This window comes from Macrotis lagotis, chromosome 1 (genome assembly GCF_037893015.1).
Source record: "Macrotis lagotis isolate mMagLag1 chromosome 1, bilby.v1.9.chrom.fasta, whole genome shotgun sequence".
NCBI lineage: Eukaryota > Metazoa > Chordata > Mammalia > Peramelemorphia > Peramelidae > Macrotis > Macrotis lagotis.
In genome coordinates this window covers 310,825,278-310,847,586 of record NC_133658.1, presented here as the reverse complement: position 1 = coordinate 310,847,586, position 22,309 = coordinate 310,825,278, and positions in this window count along the sequence as shown.

Below are 22,309 nucleotides of genomic sequence, written 5' to 3'. Positions count from 1 at the left end.
GATAATTTAAAAGCCACCATAGGCAAAGGTTGTTATTATTTGTCCTTCATTGATATCAGGGAGGTGATGTCAAATGAATTTAAGTGAGGGAATTTAACTGTGAAAAATCACCAGCCTCACTTTCTCCTTTGGAATCATCTGGGTCCAATGGCAAGATACAGATCAAGAAGACTGGAGATGGCTCTGGATTCAGTATAGATTAAAAAAAGCTACATACCGAAAAGGATTGTGAATAATTAACAGAGGATAGGTACTATAATTAAGAAAGAGTGGGCAAAGTTTCCTGGGATTTTAGCTGGGATTTGAAGGAAACCAGAGAAGTCAACACATAGAAAGGAAGGGGGTCATTCTAGATATGGAGAAGACCCAGAGAAAATTATCAGTCAAGAGATGGAAAATAGTGTGCTAGGAACAGAAAGGAAGTTAGTATCTTTAGATTGAAGAGGATGGAAGGGATAAGAAAACTGGAATGGTAGGAGACTTCAAGTTATGAAGGACTTTAAATGCAAATGAAAGATTTTGTATTTGATCCTGAATGTTAGTTATAGGGAGATATTGGAGTTTATTGAAGAGGGGAGTTGTTCTTTAGGAAGATCATTTTGACTGTGGAATGAAGGATAGACTGAAGAAGAAAGAAACAACTCAAGAGCCTTTTGGAATAGTACAGTTATGAGGTGATGAGAGTGTGTAACAAGGAAGTCACATATTTGAGGGGTATATGAAAAAGAAGGTAAAATTATGAAAGTAGAATTAACAGACCTTGGAAACATATTGAATATGGATGGAGGATAAGAGAAAATGAAGAGTCAAGAAAGATATCTAAGTTGCAAGCCTGAGTGACAAAGAGCATGGTAATACCCTCAGTAGTAACAAAGAAGTTAGGAAAAAGGGAGGGCTTGAAGGGAAAAGATAATGAGTTTAATTTTGGACATACTGAGTTTAGGACAGGGGTGGGAAACCTCTGCCTGCAGGTCATATTGGTCTGGTGTTGCCCAGGCAACCTCAAGCAGGACTTGAAATCCAATAAATCTAGTACCTTTTCAGGATTGAATTGATTAATATAGCCCATGAATAGTGTTATAAATATCAAAATGGCCCTTGAGAGAAAAAAGGCTTCCCTCCTCAATAAGACATTTGAAATGACATGTCCGTAAGCATTTGGAAATGTGAGACTGGAAGTCAGCAGAAAAGTTAGGGCTGGATAATGAGATTTGAGAATCATTAACATAGAGGTGATAATTGAATCAATAAGAGTCATAATCTTCACCAGACAACCTAAAGTGTCCATGAAACACAAAAAAGTTAAAAAAAAAATTCTTGCCTTGTTTATTCTTTCTTAAAGATGTCTTGACTTTCTTGTGATCTGGATTTAAGTGAGGCAGAGCTACACAAAGTTAGCAGCTTCACTTTCTCCTCCAGAATCATTGAAGACTAGTGGCAAGTCAAATGGTAAAATGACTGGATATGGCCCTGTATGCAATGCATGATGTTGGCTTTTCTAAATTAGGTCCTTTCCCAAGTCTGGGGCATTCAATGACTTTGGGTTAAGTAGGGCCTGCAGATTCACAAAATTATCAGTTTGGGAGGGGAAAGCACTTAGTCCCCAGAACAGAAAATTTTTTTTGATTTACATTCATTTTAAGACATCAAAATCTAAACAATGAACTACTGAGGCTTGGGTTGGGAACTATTATTGGTCATTCAATGAAAACCAGAGTGATCAAGTAGTTCAATTTGAAACACAATGGGCTTTTTTTTAGACTGGTTTTACAGAGCCAAATTTCAAGAAATCACGAATGAAAAATTACACAGGACAAAAAGTAAATTGTCCCAGCTTTTTGAAAAAAATAAACAAATAAATGAATGACTGAATGAACAGTCAACCTTGGTTATAAGTGACCAAAGAATCATAGAGGTTATAAGGAAAAAGCTTTCTTTATTCTTTTTGGGGGAGGGACAATAGACACATGTTCTTGGCATAGATTCCTGACAGAATCAATCAATCAATCAATGTTTCTTTCCTTAGATGAATGTGGAGAGTAAAACTCTCAGAGTAGTATTATTCATAATCCTAATTCATAATCCTGTGGCTTTTGCAAATAACCTGCCTGGCAAACTGAAGCCCTAAATTCAGACATTTTTGCATTGTATTCAGTTCAGTTCAGTAGACACAATCAGGATATGCATATGGCATATAATATTGCTTATTTGGGGGGGGGGATTTGTTGGACAATGGGGTTAAATGACTTTACCAAAGTCACATAAAGCGTTATCAAGTGGCTGAGGTTAGATTTGAACTCAGGTCCTCTTGACTACTGTACCACCTAGCCGCTCCATATCACTTATTTTTTTTGAAAGGCTTCAAAGATTTTACTTACCCCCCCCCCCAATTCCCCTAAATCTCTGCCTCTTTTCTCTCCTCTTGATTCTCTAGAGTTCAATTTCTCTATCCTCAAGGTCTGCAGTTATCCAAGAGCGAGCAGTCCTTGGGGAAAAAATGATACACAGAGGCTGGAGCTTTACCAAAAAGCCAATTTATTTGTCTATAATGGGATCCTCCATGGGACAAAATGAACAAGAAATGAATCGAATGAGAAGCTGTGGATGGATTGTAATCCACGGCAATGTAGGGGAGGAAGGCCCACTGATCCAATAAAGAATAATAGGAAAGAAATATCTGATAGGGAAGCCATTATACAGTTGTCATTGGATTTCAATTTGCACTTGGTATAGGTCATATTCAAATGATAAAAAGAAAGCAGACAGTAAGACTTGTCTTATTTGTACTGACCAGGACCTTGTTTTCTTTGTAATGACCCCCTTTTTCATTGCCCTAGGTTGCCTTTTCAAAACTCAATTCCAGAACCTTTACCTGGAAAATCCCCAGATTGCTTCAAATTCAGGCAGGTTCCAATCTTCCTCTTACATTAGTCCATACATTCTAATTGTCTCTAAGGCTGATGAGAGTGCCTCCACCAGATAGGAAGAGAGAGCAGTTTTGTTCCTAGGACAATTTTTAATGACTTTTTAAATAAGCTGCAAACCTTAATTTCCCTTTCAATCCAGAGGTAATGAATGTTTTAAGGTTTATTTTTAAATAATTAGGGATTTACAGACATTGAAATGGGTTGCTCTTATTTGTTTTTTAAATTATTATACAGTGCTATAAGTTCCTATTAATATTGATGTGATTTTTTTCCTAGGAAAATTGCTGGAAGAATTTTATACAAGTATTTGCCAAAGGAGTAGGAGTGAAGTCTGCTCATCAAAATAGTTTTAAAGAAATAAAAGATATGCTATTTTGGTTTGATTGAAAATCTCATCTAAGGAAGAGATGGAATGCCACATGATCAGTTATAATGAAAGTTTAAGAGACTCTAGCATGCAGCCCAGTGTCTGGTAAATAGGCATTTAAAAATGCTTGTTGATTGAATGATTAATGAAACATTAAAGAAAAAAACACACATAATTGCCATTTGCAAGTAAATGTCACTCTCTTTAAGAAGCTTTCCTTGATTTTCTGGTTAATGATTCTCTCCCCCCCCCTTTCAAATTATCTTTTACTTGTTTGTTTAACTTTTATATGCCCAAATTGTCTATTGTATATTCAATACATTGTAAGTTCTTTGAAGACAAACACAATTCCTTCCTTCCTTCCTTCCTTCCTTCCTTCCTTCCTTCCTTCCTTCCTTCCTTCCTTCCTTCCCTTTTTCCTTGCTTCATTTCTTCCTTTCTCTCTACCATAGTACAATCCAAGACTCTACTTTTTGAAGATCAGTCCCCCTGAATATGGAAAGGCTTATCACTAAGACGTTTGGCATCTTGATGCATTCTATGAAGTTGACAATGGATGAAATAGAGAATGAAAATAGCCCTCAGTCATGTGTATTCCCTTTCTAGGTCTGTAGTACTGATAGCAAAGTTACAGAAAAGAAGATAGAAGATGCTAAGAATCAAGCTATTTTAGACTTTTTTGGGGGCAAGGCAATGAAGTTAAATGACTTGTCCAAGGAGGTAATTATTAAGTGTCTGAGGCTAAATTTGAACTCAGGTCCTGCTAACACCAGGGCCAATGCTTTATCTACTGAGCCACCTACCTTCCCCTTATTTTTTAGACTTTAACTTAATTATTAGTACTCTAAGTGTAAGATCTCTGTCCAAGGACCAATAAATAATCAGTGAAAGAATTGAATTCTTTCAATTAAAACCAGAAGACCAAAAGAAATGGCAACTCACTGAAATGATAATTGACATGTCTCCTTAGAAAAGCAAATATAGGAACAGCTAGGTGGTACCTCGGATAGAGCTCTGGCCCAGTAGTCAGGAGGACCTGCATTCAGATCTAACTTCAGATATATAACACTTATTAACTGTGTGATCCTGAGAAAAATCCCAATTGCCTCACACACTCACACACACATACACACATGAAAATAAAGGAGATGGATATTGGGTTTAGAAGCAATAAAACATTTGTCTACCTTATATGAAAAGACTTATAAATATTTACAAGAACATCAAAGTAAAAAAAAATTGTAGCCTATACATCAACATGTGTGTAGCAGAGGAAGAAAAAGAAAAAAAACTGGAAAATTTAATAGCCTCCTCCAAATTAAATGAAAATATATGGAGGTACCCAATATATTAATACACAAATGGAGATAAATGAAATTGATGAAAAACTCTGGAAAATATAGATCAAGAATAATGAATGACTGTATATTACAAAGTTTTATGACCATATCCCACAAATACTTTCTTGGAGAAAATGATTGGAAGCCACTAGGCATGGTAAATGTGAAATAATATCAGAAGACTTGAAATTGATCATATTTCAAAGGCTAGGAAATGATTCATTATTGATCAGACACCTACAAAAAGTCAAGTTGCTCCCATTTACTGGAGCAAAAATTAAAATTATCTCAAATTTAGAAGAAAATATAAAAATTAGAAAAATGTGGTGTTCAATCAAAACAATGCCAAGTTGATCTATTTTAAAAATTAATTTAGTATCTTATTTTTCCCTAATTATAAGTAAAGATAATTTTTAAACTTTTTTTATTTAAGGCAATGAGGTTAAGTGACTTGCCCAAAGTCACACAGCTAGGCAATTATTAAGTGTCTGAGGCCGGATTTGAACTGAGGTACTCCTGACTCCAGGGCTGATGCTCTTTCCACTGCTCCACCTAGCCACCCCTAAGTAAAGACAATTTTAAACATTCATTTTTAAAACTTTGAGTTGCAAATTGTCTCCTTTTCTCTTTACCCAACCTGTGCCCCCCTACCCACCATGGAGAAGGAAAGTTTTATAATACAGATTATATAAGTGTAGTCATGCAAAACATATTTCCATATTAGTCGTGCTGGGAAAAAAACCCATCAAGCTGATTTACCTTTCAAAGTTATTTATAATGAAGTTGATTATAGATGGAAGAAAGAAAATAGACACCAATTGCAATGATTTCATAGAAATGTTAAAGGGAAGTAAGGGAATTATGGGCAGAAATATTTAATTCCCTCCCCCCCTTTTTCTGAATTGAGATAAAATATTATAATCCTTTCCTTTTTCTGTATTGTTACAAGCAAACCAGTATAAGCAAGGAATGTACCTAGCAAACACTCTAATCTTTTGAAACTGTTAAACCTTCCCTATATTTACTCTGTACTAGTCTAGTACTTAATTCTATCTAAACTAGTGTCTCCAAGCTATTTCACCAGTTCTCCTAGTTATAAATCATAAATTGCTTAAGATTAGTTTGTGTTAACAAAGACCCTAATTTCTAGTCAAGTTGATGCCTTCAGCTAAAAATATTCTTAACTTTAATTTAAGATTTTAAGGTTAATCTATAATTTTAACTCCTCCAGGAATGAGCAGAAATACCTTCCCCTTCCCCTAATTTCTCCCTCTTCCACAGGAGTTGGGTTAGGTTTCCTATAAGGGTTCTGCCACCTTCTTCTCCATTCTGTGTTTATGTGATCCCAGCCCAGCTGCCTGTATCATAACTGTCTCCTTTCCCTTTCCCTTTTCCCTTTCTTTGATACCCTTTCTTTGATGTTTACACCAGCCCAACTTGTAGCTGTTCCTTCTTTACTCAGACTTGCTGTCTTCTTAAACATTCATTTTCTTTACTTTGCCAAAGAATTTTGTTAACTTGTGAGCTTTTTCAGTAACCTGTGAATTAAAATGTATGCCTTTTCTTACCCCCCAAAGAAAGAGAGATTTGTGATTTCCTCACTTAAAAGAACCACAGCTGTCTCTCAGAATTCCCGGCCTTCCACCTACCTCTATATCTGGCTGCAAAAGCAATGCAAATTGGTTGCCATAACAAGGAAACCAAAAGAACTCCAAAGGCACTCGCAGAGAAATATGGCAGCTGAGGGCAACATGAACTAAGGATAGAATCTTATTTTATAAGACCTTACTGAGAAGACTGGCAAAACATTGTGAGCAGCATCCATTCAGAAGACAGGGATAAGCCATTTAGTGTAAAACCACCTTAAAGAAAGGTTGTCAATGACTCTAATTCTGCAGTCATCCTAAAGGCATTTAAGGATTACCATTTGAATATCTCCCCCACTGAATTCAGTTACTTTTTCTTTCCCTTCCATTTCTTTTTTGGCCTTTGTAAACCTAATTTTTAGCATACTTCCTAGAATACAGCAAGCACTTAATAAACCTTTGTTAACTTGATTCATTGAAGGAGGTGCTTAGTAAATTTTGTTCAGTTTAAATCCACTTCAACAAATATTTATTAAATGTAAACTATGTTCAAGTTATTGTTCTTGGCAAATAATTTCTGAGACCAAATATGTACTCAGGTCTTCCTTATCCTTACCTAGCACTATTCACTGCCTAGATGAAAAATTGAATGTTGATGTCAGGGCACAGCAAACAGGTAATTAGATTAAAATGTGGAAGACAAAGAAATTATGTACCATTATAGAATCAGATGACTTACAAAATAGAATAAATTTTATAAGTCTATATATTAATAAGTGGAAAAGTAAACTGGAGTCAAATTGTGAAGAATTTTTAAAGGCCAGAATGAGTAGTCTTAATTTATCCCAGATCAGGAATTCTTAACCTGGCCTCTGTAAACTTGTTTCGTTTTTTGAAAATATTTTAATAACTCCATTTCAATATTATTGGCTTGTATTATAAACCTATGTATTTTGATTTTTGCATTTAAAAAGATTATTCTGAGAAAGGTTTATAGACTTCATCAGATCTCCTCTAGAGGAATTAACTGATTCAGGGGCACATCAGGGTGTGACTTATTCTTTAGGAAGATAATTTTAGCATCCCGTATGAATGAAGGATTAGAGGCAAAGCACCCTGTGGGAGTTTTATGAGTCAGTCTTGGGGACTTATAATACTCTAGGTAAAGAACAACAAAGGACTGAACTTGGGTGGTTATCTATATGTGTGAAGGAAAGGGAATAGATACAAATGATGTGGATAAAGAATTTATAAGGGCAACTCATTGGATGTAAGGGTGGAGGGAATGATGGAGAAGGAAGAGTTGAGGATTCACTTGATAACATTTCCTAAGGACAATTCTAAAATTATAAATCTGAATGACTAGGAGGATGACTGTGCCCTCCACAGAAATAAATGGATTCAGAAAGGCAGAGTTGGTTTAGGAAGGGAGATAATAAGTTCCATTTTAGACATGTTCTCTTTAGATATCCAGTTAGGGGCATGCAACAAGTAGGTAGTGATGCAGGAGTCCAGGAGAGAAATTTAAAACAAATATGTTGATGGAAGTGACATCTATATGAAAATGATCTTTGAACCCTTGAGAGTTTATGAGTTTGCTGCAAAGAGAGGAAAAAAAGAGGGCATAGAACAGAATCTTGGAGAATATCAAAGTTTAGTTCACAGGTTATGGATAGTGACCTAGAAAAAGAGACTGAGGAGTAGTCAGACAAGGAGGAAGATAACCAGGAGAGACCAGTGTCAAGAAAACCTAAAGAGAAGAGAGGAGCTGGGAAGAAGAAATACTCTACAATGTCAGATATTGCAGAGAATTCAATGAGTGCCAACCAAGAATAGAATATTAGATTCAGCAATTGAGATCATTGTATAATTTTTCTTCTCATTAAAAATCTTTCTAAAATTTAAAATAGATGTTAGTAAAGAAAGATTTGAGGATTAAACTTTCTTTAAATTTAAAATAAAATAGAAATTAGTAAAGAAAGGTTTGAGGATTAAGTATTGATTTCAGCAGTGAAGAAGAATTATTCCAGCATTTAGTAGGAATTGACTTAGATCCCATCTTTCTATTTTTGATATCATCCATTCTGTTGCTGTGAATTATCAGAGTAACAACAAATGTGTTTATGTGAAAAAAAAAATTTTTTTCACCTCTGTCACTCATTTCCTCTCACTTACCCAGAAGTTATAATGCTGAAATGATATTGACACACTCATCCCCATGGTAACTCAGACTGGTATCATCAGCACAGAATTATGGATTCTCAGCAAGAATAGGCAGATGGAGTTTCAGCATTATACCAGGGAGAATGAATCAGAACACAATTGTCTTCCAGCTAAATATCAAGGCAGAAAATTTAAAGACAAAATCAGTTAATTTTACACTATATTTACTTGTTTTTTGGAAGGGTCAAGTAGAATAAAACCTCTTTCTTAGGATAGCCCATCAAATACTTGATGGCAACTAATATCCCCCACTTACCCAATTTTTCTCTGTCCCAGTCTAAATACCCATACTTTCTTTCAGTTGATTCTTATTTAGCATGAATTTGAAACTGTTGCTCTTCATGTTGTTCTTCTCTAGAAACTATCCAGATTATCAGTATCCTTCCTAAAGTGCGGCAACCAGAAATTAAAATATGTTCTGAATGGAGTAGATTTAAGCAGAAACATAGTGACTTTGTTTTGGTCCCTTTTTCTTAATGCATCCTCAAATCATACAAGATTTTTTTGTTAGTTTTTTTTTGCCTTTTATATTATCTCAACTCTTTTTTTTTTAGTTTTTTCAAGGCTATGGAGTTAAGTGATTTGCCCATAATCACACAGCTAGGTAATTATTAAGTGTCTGTGGCTGTATTTGAACTCAGGTCCTCCTGACTCCAGGGCTGGTGCTCTATCCACTGTGCCACCTAGCTTTCCCCTTATCTCAAATCTTTTTTTTTTTAAATTTAAGGCAATGGGATTAAGAGACTGTCCAAGGTCACACAGCTAGGCAATTATTAAGTGTCTGAGGCTGAATTTAAACTCAGGTACTCCTGCCTCCAGGGACAGTGCTCTATCCACTGAGCCACCTAGCTGGCCCCCTTTTTTATTTTATTTTTTTATTATTTTTATTTTTCTCAACTCTTAATGAATTTTAAATTCACCAAAACTCTCAGATTTTTTCCAAAAAAATTGTTCTTTACCATATGTACTCTGTCTTGTACTTGTAAAATTCATCTATTGAACTTAAACATATTTTATGTTTATCCATATTAAATTTTATCTTATTTAATTCAGACCAATGTTTTATTTTTCTGAATTTCAATTCTGTCATCCAGTATGTTAACTCTTCTTAGCTTTGTGTTATCTTAAATTAAAAAAACACATTTTTTATATTTAAATGCTATATTTCATTCTAGTCATTGATAAAAGTGTAAAAGTAGCATGGGGTTAAGTATAGATCCACTGGACAATCTTCTGAGAGAACTCCTTCCAAGTGGACTTCTGATAATTAGTGACTTCTTTGAGTCTTGCAATTGGCCAGTTCTCATCTATTTATTCTATCACTTAGCTTGCACTTTTCCATGAAAGACATTGTAAACACTTTGCTTCATATCAGATGAACTATACATGAACATTTCCCTGATCATTCAGTCTAAGAATGTTAGGTAAGAAAGGAATGATTAACCTGACATGACTTCTCCTGGGGTAAGGCCACATTGACCCTATGTAATTATTACTTTATTTTGTTGTTCATAGATAATCCCTTTAAAAAATAAGTTTGGAATTTGTGATAAGAATTGAAGTAAAATTCACTGGCCTATTATTTGCAGACTCCCATCTCTCTTCTCTGCTTTAAAAAGTGGGACAATATTTACTTTTCAATAACTTTGTGATCCTTCTCCTATTCTCCAGTCTTCCAATGATTAGTGGAAGTAGTTTATCAACATTATCTGTCAATAGGTAAAATAGCAGTTCTTAAGCTCCTACAGTGTACCAGTCACCATGCTAAGCATGGGGATATGAAGAAAAACAAAAATAGTCAATACGCCCAAGTCAAATCCCAAAGGGGATCAGCCAAACCTGGTAACTTAAAATCATTGAGGTCACTAGGTATTAATCTTACTATTTATATTACTGACAGAAGTTGAGATAGTGGGTGAATTTAGAGGGGAAGATGATAAAGTTGGCATACATTGAATGAATTGTTGATGGAATGGCCACTTGGAGATGGAGATGTGCGACTGGAATTTAGGGAAGAAATTAGGTCTAGAGGTATACATTTAGGGGGTCACCTCTATTGAGATGAAAATTGAATCGATAGAGTAAATGAGTTCACCAAGGCAGGCAAAGTAGGGAGAGGAGAGTAGAAGATGCGTTCCTTTGTTCTTAGCCCCAATACATTATATTCAGTGTTCTGGGACCACAACTTAGATCACAGCTTTAGAGTCAGTAGGGACCTTACAGATTATATAGTCCATTTATAGATGAGTAAATTGAGATCCAGATAGGTTAAGTGATTTGCCAAACATTGGCAGTTAGTAAGTGGCAGAATTAGGATTTGAATCCAGGTCCTTTGATTTTAGAACTCGATTCCATTTCCATTGTATCACCCTATCTTCTTTGTTTCTGATTTTAGCCTGATAAGTGAGACTTGATTTCCTATCTAGATTTATGACCCCATAATGACTTCTGACCCAACTGCTTAGAAGGAAGAGACTTTTCCCTGAATAAAGCAGCAGTGAAGATTAGGTAAGCCAGTAAAAGCATAGTATATCTGGGAAATAGAATTGAACTGTACCCCAAGGAACATGAAAAGATTTGCAAAAGTAGAAAAGCAGACCTTGACAAACTCATCACAGAAGATTTCTTAAATAGGGTTTGAAGGATAGGTAGAGTTTATGGATTTCCTTGTTGCCCCTATCTTCTACCAGAGGCCTATACTTTGACCCATTCCTACAGAATCTTGATTTTAGATGACTACCAAACAATATCCTCTGACATTAGGTGACAAGGACTAATGATTCTCCTTTCTGGGTGCTTGAGGGCTGGCATTTATAGAACCCTCATATCCTGGAAGACTTATAAGATCCAAAGGAATAAACTTCTAATTGTAGAGTTCTAGAGATTAGGATAAGTAGTTGGGGAAGGCATTCAGGGACAGGAGCTGACTATATTCTGACTAAACTGGGCTATTAGTTATACCCCAATCTCAACATATCATTTCTTTTCTCCATATATTTCAGCCAGAATATTCCTAGGCCTAGAATGCCTTATTTTTCATCCCTACCTGTCAGTATCCTTAGCTCAGCTCAGGTATCAATCCCTCTATAAAGTTCTCACTCCCACCCACCAAAGAGGAAACTGAGGACCAGAGAGGGTAAATTTTAAAAATGGAAGGGGACCATCAATATCTTTCATTTTTTCAGATAAGGAAACTGAGACCCTGGGAAACTAAGTGACTTAACCTAAGGTCATGATTTCAGTTGGTATTGTTGATTCCAGGATAAGAAACCAAGTCTAGTCCTCTTTTCATGACACCCAATTACTGTTCCTTCTTTTTCTGTCTTTTCTAGACAAGTTTCCAGAGAGCTACCCTTCCTCTCTGTCAAAGGGAGAGAATCAGCAATGAAACTTTTTACCCTCAGGTTACAGTTTTTATTTTTATTAAAGTTTTCAGCAGCTTGTGAAATTAATTCAATGTGAACCTGGGTTGAGTCACTTAACCTCCACTTCTGAAGTTGCTTTGGCACAGAGAGTTTGTCTCAGTGGAAACTTTAAGGCTCGTTGCTTAGGAATTTCCTTGCTTTATAAGACAAGCAGACAGCACACAAACAATACCTATCTTCAAACTTAAAACTGTAGCACCATGAACTGTAAGATTATAATCCAGACCCCTTCCCAACACAAAATTTTGCAGAGGAGTTCATTCTGAAGACAATGAATAAAGAAAATACAATATGAATATTAACTACTATTGTTGTTATGATTATGATTATTATAGTGTGGAAGGGAGAAAAAATTTGAAAAGAGACAGAACACTTTTAGCTAGGTTGTGTTTGGGGGGGGCAGGAGGACGATGGGTGGGAGTGACAGTCTTATTATAGCTGAGATGATACCTGAGCTGAGCTAATGATACTGACAGGTAGAGATGAGAAATAAGGTATTCTAGGCATAAGGTCCTGACAGGTAGAGATGAGAAATAAGTTATTCTAGGCATAGGGTCCTGGGTGAAATGTATGGAGAAAGGAATTGACATGTTGAGACTGGGAAATTGCTAATAGCACAGTTTAGTCAGAACATTTATTGTATAAGAGGTAGTGACATAAAATAAAAGCATAATGGTACTTTCACAGTCAAATTGTGAAAAGTTTTAAGTGCCAGGCCAGGGAGCATATCTTTATTATTGTTCAGTTGTTTCAGTCATGACTGACTCTATGTAACTCCATTTAGGATTTTCTTGGCAAAGATACTAGAATGGTTTGTTATCTTCTTCTCCACTTCATTTTGTAGATGAGGAAACTGAGGCAAATAGAACTAAATGACTTTCCCAGTGCCACACAACTAGTAAGTATCTGAGGCTACATTGAACTCAGGTCTTCCCGACTATTTATTTAGCACCTAACTTCTCCGAGGACGATAGGGAGTCACTGTTGGTTTTTGATGAGGAGAGTTACATGGTTAGTCTTCTGCATTATGAAGATTGCTTTGGCAATTGTCCAAAGGTTGAATTAGAGTTGAAAAGCTAGAGATCAGTTTGGGGACAATTACCACAGTCTAGGTAAGAAAATGAAGATCTGAACAAATGCAGAAATAATATGGATAGAGAGAAAGTAATAGAGTGGTATAGAAGTAAAATTGGCAGTACTTGACAACTGTTTGGATATGAGAAGTGAAGGAAAGTAAAAGTGTCAAGGATTAATTACTTCAAGATTTGTAGTCTGAGAGAAAGTTGTAAGACATGGGGAAATTTGTTAGAGGATCAAGTTTAACAGAGAGGTGATGAGTTTGGTGTTGAATATTTTGAATTTAAATTCATCTGATCATAGCTCTAGAGTTGGAAGGGACCTTGAAGTACTCTTAAAAGTACAGAGAATAAGAAGATAAATGTTTGTGGGATGTAAAATACCACTTACATTTGTGCAGAATTTTATAGTTTTCAAAGCATTTTCATATCCTTTGTTTCATCTGGTAAAACCTATGCTGCAGGTGACACAGATAATAATAATAATTAGCATTTATGAAGCACAAATGTTCACACAACTATACACCTGAATGCTTTATTCTCTTAATTACAGAGGAACAGACTGAGCCTTAGAGGGGTGATGTGACTTTTCCAGAAAGAATGCATAGTCAGCAAGGGTCTAAGTTAGGACACTGACCCAACTCTTCCAACTCTATCCTATAGTCTTCTCCACTGAATCATTAGATTTGGAAATTGAGGTTTTGTGATAGAACATAACTAATCCAAAGACACTCAAATATTCAAATAGATCTGGGATCTTATCAGCCTGTCTTTCCTCCAGTCATAAAGATCTCGACCCATCCATACCTGCCCAACTTATGTAACTCTTGTCCATATTTTTCCAGTTCCCAGCAGGGAGTCCACCAAATGTACTGACTGCTTTTAAATTCTTGCCATGATGAGGAGATCAGTGGAAAGGGTACCATCTTGAACATTTATTTCATAATATCTTTTACTCCAGTTTTCATTTATATTTCTTTATTTATGATGTATAATGACCTTTTCACATCCACTAGGGACCTCTCTACCATCATCTGGGAAAAAAACTCATTTTAAATTATTTTCTCATTTATATAGACAGGTAATGTGAGAATCAGTCAGTCAATAAGCATGCATCAAATGCTTCCTCTATATTCCAGGCTCTATGTTAACCATTGTGTATGTGGGGGTACAAATAAGGGAAAAAAACAGTCCCTAACCTCCAAGAACTTACAGTCTAATGTAGGAGGCAACATGAAAATAACTGTGTGCATATAAGATATATAGAGTATAAATGGAATATTTTCTTAGAGGGAAGAAACTAGGGGAGGGGGAAGAATAGGAAAGGCCTTCTGAAGAAGATGGGATTTGTGCTGAATGTTCAAGAAAACTAGGAATCAGAGGTGTGGAGGGGAGGACCATTCCAGGCATGAAGCACAGTCAATTCATGGGCACAGAGCCAAGAGATCAGGAATAGTGTGTGGGAAGCAGCAAATAGAATTGTGGAACTGAATTATAGAGTGCACGGAGATGAGTAAAATGTAGGAAGGCTGGGAAGGGAGGAAGGGGTCAGATGGTGAAGGACCTTAAATGCCAAACAACGATCTTTAATTCCTGAATTTGTTGGGATCAATTGGAATTTGTTGAATCTGAAGAATGATATGATCAGACATACATTTTAGGAAAATCACTTTGACACATGAGAGTTAGGAAGGATTGGAGGAGAGAGAGAGAGAGAGAGAGAGAGAGAGAGAGAGAGAGAGAGAGAGAGAGAGAATTAAAGCAACTACTTTATTATTCTAATTGAAAAAATAAGAGCCTGTGTGTAGAGGGTGAGGGGGTAGGTGTGTGAGAAGAGGGGACCTATGTGAGAAATATCGTGAAGGTAGAAACCATAATATTTAACAAGAAATTGGATATGGGTTGAGTATCAAGGAGGAATTGAGAATGACACAGAATTGCTGATTTGAAAACTGGGAGGACAATAATCCCTTTGATAGGATTAGGAAGTTGGGCAGAGGAACCAAATCCAATGTCCTTTCCATTATATGGTACCATGGGTTTGGCTTCTAAAAATATCTAGGTTTTAGGCAGGTAGAGTAGGCAGGAATAGGACATTAAAAAACCCCCCAACAACATGTTAAGCTTTTCAAAAACAATAAAGCAGAGAGCAGATGCAAACATGACTATCGTGTTCAATTGAATAGCTAAAAAGCACTCTATAAATTCACTCAAAGACTTCATTGACAATAGCATAGATTCAGTTGGACACAAAAACGTGAAACAAGAGTGTGTTATCAGGCAGAGAGATGATTTCTAGGCCAGCAGGACTTCCAGTATTTTTGAGTTTGGATTTCCAGATACTGCTGAGTTTGGGGACACCATGGTCAATGCTTTACCCTGAAGTCACTAACGTATAACTCCCAACAGTACCAGCCATCTAGATTCCCATTGTGAGAAGTGGCTCTGATGGATGAACTATGGAAATAAACAAGGATTTCATTCCTCCCACCAGCTGTCTGCTGCCCGGGGGGCTCAGCAGGCTTGCCAGTTAGTGGGACAGACTAGTATTGCCAAAGCCTCCTTCACCATCCCCCTTTGGCTGCCTTGGATAGTCCAGAATTCTGTAGGGGACAAATACTGGACCACTGCTTTTGAGTGGCGTGTGGTTATGGGAGGGAATGGGGGTATGAGGGAGTATTGAGATAGAGAAGCTATCTCTGAATTCATCCTTTATTTATAACTCCTCTCAGCTACAGGCTATAGAGGTTACTGCAGTGTTGGCACCACCACCATGTCCAACCCAAATGGCAGCTGTTCTCTCTTTTAAATAAATTTTTATTGATACTTTTGCTTTTATATCACCTACATTTACCAATATATACTTCCCCTGAACACTCCCAGAGAATCAACACTTATAACAAAAAAAAAATCACCCAAATTACCCATACATCCTCCCAAATGTGGCAATTAATGTTGTCTTCAATTACTATGGTCCTCCTTTCTTTACAAACATGTAACTGTTCCTTCCCTCAAGAAGCATATATTCTCCAAAAGGCAAATGAGAAAATGAGAGATAGTATCATATGGTGAAAAGAATTCCAGACTTAAAAGTCAGAAAGATACAAGTTCAGTTCTTGCCTCAGTCACCTACTAATTGTGCTGTTAAGCAAGTCACCTATTTTTTAAAGCCTTCATTTCCAAATAAAGAAGGAAATAATAATCATACCTACTTCACAGGGTTTTGTGAACATCAAATGAGATCGAGAATGGAAAGTGCAGCTGTTAAAGTTGATGTCAGTTATTATTAGTAAGCATCCAGATAAGTTTAATTTAAGTTTATTAATTATTCAGATAAGTGCAATAGGGCATGGGGATGTTGTTATTGTTTTTGGATCTTTGTTGTTATGAATGACACCAGGGAGGTGATGCCATGACGGGCAAGTGAATTGGATTTAAATGAGGGAGGAGACATGAGGAATAAAAAGGAGGAAGGAAAAATAAGACTAAATGCTTTAAATGAAAATCTCAACAACTGGGGAAACTAGAGAAAATTCAGGGAAATGGTGGCAGTTAGGCTGAGCTTCGAAAGATAAGGAGTTGTCTGAGAGATGGAGATGAAGGGGCAGTGAACAGGGGACATGATTTGTGCAAAGCCCAGGGACAGGAGAAGTAACTGTGTTAAATGTTCAGCAAATATCTCTTATTCCAACTTGACTGGTACACAAGATGTATGAAAGAAAAAATAGGGCTCAAAAAAGTAGATGGAGCTACTAGACAAAACCCAAATAGTCAATGACAAAAATAAAGCCCCCATATACATCAAAATATTTATAGGCACACTTTTCTGCAATAGCAAAGCAAAGTGTCTAAACAAATTGTGGCTTAAAATATAAAGGAATATTAGTCTACCATAAGAAATGATGTATATACAGAGAAGCATGGGATGATATGCATTGTCATTAAGTGAAGTAAATAGTCAAGAAAGCATTATATACAAAAACTATAATAAAATTGTTGGAAATAACACTCTCCCATCCCCAAATTGAAACAGGACAGCTAGGTGGCACAGTGGATAGGACCTGTAGTCAGGAAGAGCCTAGTTCAAATGTGGCCTCTAACACTTAATAACTATGTGACCTGGGCAAATCACTTAACCCTATTTGCCTTAATTTCCTCATCTGTAATATCAGTTGGAGAAGGAAATGACAAACCACTCTAATATCTCTGTAAAGAAAATCGTAAAAAGGGTCACAAAGAGTAAGACACAACTGAATGAAAACAAATTGAAATTGTGTTCTTCAAAGTTATGATAACCAAAGAAAATCTATGAACCTGCCATACTCCCACATCATGCATAATTTTTCTTTCTTTCTTTCTTTCTTTCTTTCTTTCTTTCTTTCTTTCTTTCTTTCTTTCTTTCTTTCTTTCTTTCTTTCTTTCTTTCTTTCTTTCTTCCTTTTCTTTCTTTCTTTCTTTCTTCCTTTCTTTTTTTTTTTTTTGCAGAGATATGGAACATTGTACATAATTTAGGTTTGCTTTTTTTTAATGTACTGATTCATTTTGCTAAACTATTTTCTCCTCTATCATTTGTCATAAGGGATGAAATTTGGGGATAGGAAGAAGGAAAAATATATTGGTAAATACACATATTGTAAGAACAAAAGAAATCAATATAAATAACATTTATTTTACATTTAAAAAAATTTTTAATTTCACATTTTCTCCATCCCCTAACTCATATTGAGAAGGTAAATAATATATCAGTTATACATGTGAAATCATGTGAAACATTTCTATATTAGTCAAGTTGCATAAAAAGCAAGGAAAATACATGAAAAAGTATGCTTCTATCTGTCCTCAGAATTCTTGAGTTCTTCCTCTAGAGGTAGCTAGCATTTTTATCATCCTTTTTGAATTGTCTTGAAATATTGTATTGATCAAAGTAGCTAAGTATAATAAAAATTGATTTTAAAAAAGAATGGAAATATCTGTCTTTTCCCAGAAGTTCTATGCATATAGAACATCACATATAAAATTGGCCTTAGTTGATGTGTTAGGTTAATTTTGCTGAAATTTCTTTCTCTGAGATAAAACAAAAGAGCACAAAATTAAAAATAAAGTATTTAAAAGTATCACATATTAAAGAAATGCTAGAAGCTTTCTAAGAAACATATGAGAGGGGCGGCTAGGTGGCATAGTGGATAAGGCACCGGCCTTGCAGTCAGGAGTACCTGGGTTCAAATCCAGTGTCAGACACTTAATAATTACCTAGCTGTGTGGCCTTGGGCAAGCCACTTAACTCCACTTGTCTTGCAAAAACCTAAAAAAAAGAAGCATATTAGATAATACAGTGATGCCTACTATCTTCTTGATATAATGCTATGAATGTTAGGTACAATAATGAGAGGCAGCTCAGCATAGAAATCAAGAGCAAATCTCAAAGCTAGCAAGGGTGGGGTTCCATCTAATCTGTCACTGGCATTGTGAACCTGAGTAAGTCACCTAAACTTCAATGCCACAGGTAAATTCTGAAGATAGTAAGTTGCAGAATAGTGGCAGCTACATATTAATAAAAGGCATTTCTCCTCCAGCAGTCCCTTCAACCAATGACAACATAAGTGTGGAAAAACATAAGCAATAAGACAAGAAAAAGAAATTGAGGAAATCACTATAATAACAAAAATGGTGGAATATTCAAGGTAAGCAAATCTTAGAAACAAATACAGAATTAAACCCATGAACTCAAACCACAGGGAAAAGGATTCTTTATTCAATGGCAATTACTGGGAGAACTGAAAACTAATATAGTGAAAAAAAGATTTAGATCAGCATTTAGTTATTATACTATCATAAATTCTAATGGATAAAAAATGATACATAAAATTGTTTGAGCATAAAAATAACTAAGGAAAATAGAAGTTATATCTTTAATACTTCTGAATTAAGGAAGATTTTTGATTAAACAAATGATTGAGGAATAATTAATAATAATAATACTGATAATAAAATTGTTACTGTGATGTTGTCTGTCCTTTGTTCTTGAAGAAGACCATGACATCAGAGAGGCAATGCCATGACAATCACATGAATTGGATTTGAATGAGGGAGGTGCTGTGCAAAGTCACCAGCCTCACTTTCTCTTCCAGTCATATGACCCAGCAGTTAGACATGAGTTAGGACAATGGGAGATAGTCCTGGAGGGAGACAATGAGGCTGAATTTGTCCAAGGTCATACAACTAGTAAATGTCAAGTGTCTGAGGTTGTATTTGAACTCAGGTCCTCTTGACTTCCAGACTGGCACTCTATCCACTGCATCATCTAGCTGTCTCCAGTAACAATAAAAGCTAGCATTTATATAATTACCTTATACCAAATACTGTGCAAGGCATGTTAAGGTATATCTCATTTGATCCCCCAATAATCCTGGGAGACAGGTACTATTATTATCCCTAATTTTCAGTTGAGGAAAAAGGTTAAATATCTTGCCCAGGATCATACAGAAGGTGAGTATTGCAGGGTCAATTTGAACTCAGATCTTCCTGAGTTCTGGAGTTCAGGTCTTCTTGAATCCCTGAAATAGAACTTCTGAGTTCTAAAACCACTGCTTTGTCCACTGTACACACTGTATCTACAAGGCACCAACTGCCTAGAAGAGATCACAAAAGATAAAATATATTCGCTTGATTATATAAAATCAAAACTACCTTGCACAAAGAAAATCAATGTAGCTTGAATCAGAAGGAAATACATGGATTAGGGGAAAATTTTTACATTAAATATCTATAGAATCCATAGATTTTGAATGTAACAAATTGAATTTGCCCAAATTCGATTGAGCCATTCCCCATAAAGGCAAGATTTGAAAGAATAATTTTCAAAATAAGAAATCCAAACTAATCAATAAAGCTGAAAAAATTCAAAATCACTAATAATCTGGGAAGGCCAAATTAAAATAACCTTCAGTATTATTTCATAATCATCTAAGCAATATTAATGCTAAAAAGGGGTCAAGTTATTGTTGGAAAGGTCTATGGAAAAGCAGACATCTTAATTTGTTGCGGTTAGAACTCTGAACTGGTTTAACCACTACTGATTGATCAATCACCACCCATTTATTAGGTATCAAGTATGTACCAGACATTGTGCTAAGTAAAAAAAAAGGTTTTAAAGAAAAAGTAAAAAATTAACCCCCCCCCCCCACCAAATTAAACATTTCCTGACCTTCAGGAGCTTCACTTTTTTTTGGAGGGCATAATTGAAAATGATATCTTATTTCCTTTTTTTTTCTTTTTTGGCTTTGTAATGTTTCTTTTTTATTTTATGTTCTAATTACATGTGAAAATAGTTTTGAATATTCATTTTTGTAAGATTTGGAGTTTTCAAATTTTCATTTCTCTCCCTTTTCTTCCTCCCTCTTCCCCAATCAATCTGATAGAGATTGCTCATATATAATCATGATATCATATTTCTCAATCAAATGAATAACAATTTAATTTGGGATGGAAGGGAAAACCTTAGTAATAGCTGAAGGAAATCTGAAAAATCATCAAGTCAGAAGTAGCCTTTGAACTTTAGCTTTATGGAAACTAGTGATTCTAAAAAGTGACTATAAAGAGGGAGTACATTTCAGCACAGCTGGTGCAAAGAAACAGCTATGGAAGATGGAAGGTTATCTGAAGAGTAAAAAGAAGATCAGGCTAGCAGCATCTTATAGTAGGTGAAGGGGAATAATGTGTAGTAAGTCTGAAGAGGTCAGTAGCTGCCATTTTGTGAAAGGTTTTAAGTGTCAGGCTGAGAAGTTTGCATTTGATCCACTTAATGGATAAAAAGGAAATTTATTGATCAGGGAAATGATATGGTCAGACTTGGGGTTTAGCAATATCACTTTGGTAGATATGGGGAAGAGAGATTGGAGAGTACAAACTAGAAGCCTCTCCCTTGGATGAAGAGCAATTTAGGAAGCTAAAGGGAAAAGTGATGGAAAAAGAACTAAGCCAGAGTGACTGTTGTGTGAGTGAAAAGAAGGGAGATAAAAGCAATAAATGAATTAGAAGTAGAAGAATCAAGACAGTTACTAACTAGAAAATGGAAATGAAAGAAAGGATTGAGGAAGAAATAAATTCTAAGAAACCTCAGAAGATTAGTAGGAAGTCATTAAAAGTGAAGAATAATTCTAATGAAGGCAAAATGGAGAGAACTGAAATATGGTCAAATGTGGATCAATGTCAGTTTTATATAGTTACAATTAAGAGTCATCTCTTTTTTTTCTGTTATCTATGAATAAACTATTGTTTAAGGAATTTTTTTTGAATGTATATTTGTTTGGGTGTTAGGAAGTAAGCATCTTAGGTGCCATTACAAAATGTAATAATATATAAAAGAAAAAAACAATAAAAACTTGTCTGGGGAAACCACTTGTTTGGAAACTGAATGATATCACTAAAGCAGGATCAACTAATTCACAGAAATGTGATAGTGTCTTGAGTGTATCATTTTTCAAATCATAGACTTCTAGAATTTATAATTGAAAGATATTAGAGATCATCTAGTTCATTTTACAGATGGGAAAACTGAGGGGTAAATTGTTTTTTTAAGATTGAATAATTAATAAATCAGGGAATTACAATTCAAGTCAAGGTACTTTTAGAGGCCATACTGGAAAAATCCAGAAACATTCAGTTATTTAAAAATAATTTATTGAATGTTGATCATATATTTCAACCTGACCTAGCAAGTAAAAGTGATCGACTATTCCTGAGTTTAAAAATTTTACAGTCTAGATGCTTCCAAACTCAATTTTTGATGTGGAAGGCATGTTAACTGATCATTTTATCCAACTTTCTTATTTAAAAAAAATACTTTATGTGACTATTGATATGTTTTGTTTTTTTTATACCTTTAATATTTTTTCTCTTTAGAAAGTTTTTTGAGACTGAATCTCAGACTGGAGAGTGCAGTGACCAATCACAGTTCAGTTCCAATACTAATTAGTATTGAAGTTTTACCCTGCTCCATTTTTCCAGCCTGGTCTCATTCAGCTATTCCTTAAGTCAACTTGGTGTCCCTCTTGCATCCAAGGTCTCACAGTCTTGCCACTGGACTTAAGATGGACACTGTATCAGCTTATGCTACTTTCCTGCAACTCAAAATTCCTGAACTCTAGTGATCTACCAGGCTCAGATTCCCTCAATAGAAGGGTCACAGCTATGAACTAGAGGCAGCTCCTAGGGAATAGTGACTCAATTCATAAATTTTCAGTGTGAGCATTTATACTTCTGAATTCAGTCAATGGCTTCAATCAGGACTTGATTAATTGTTTTATTGCTCATCTAGACTTAAGAAAATGATGAAGAAAGTGTTAATAATGGAAAGTAAATTTAAA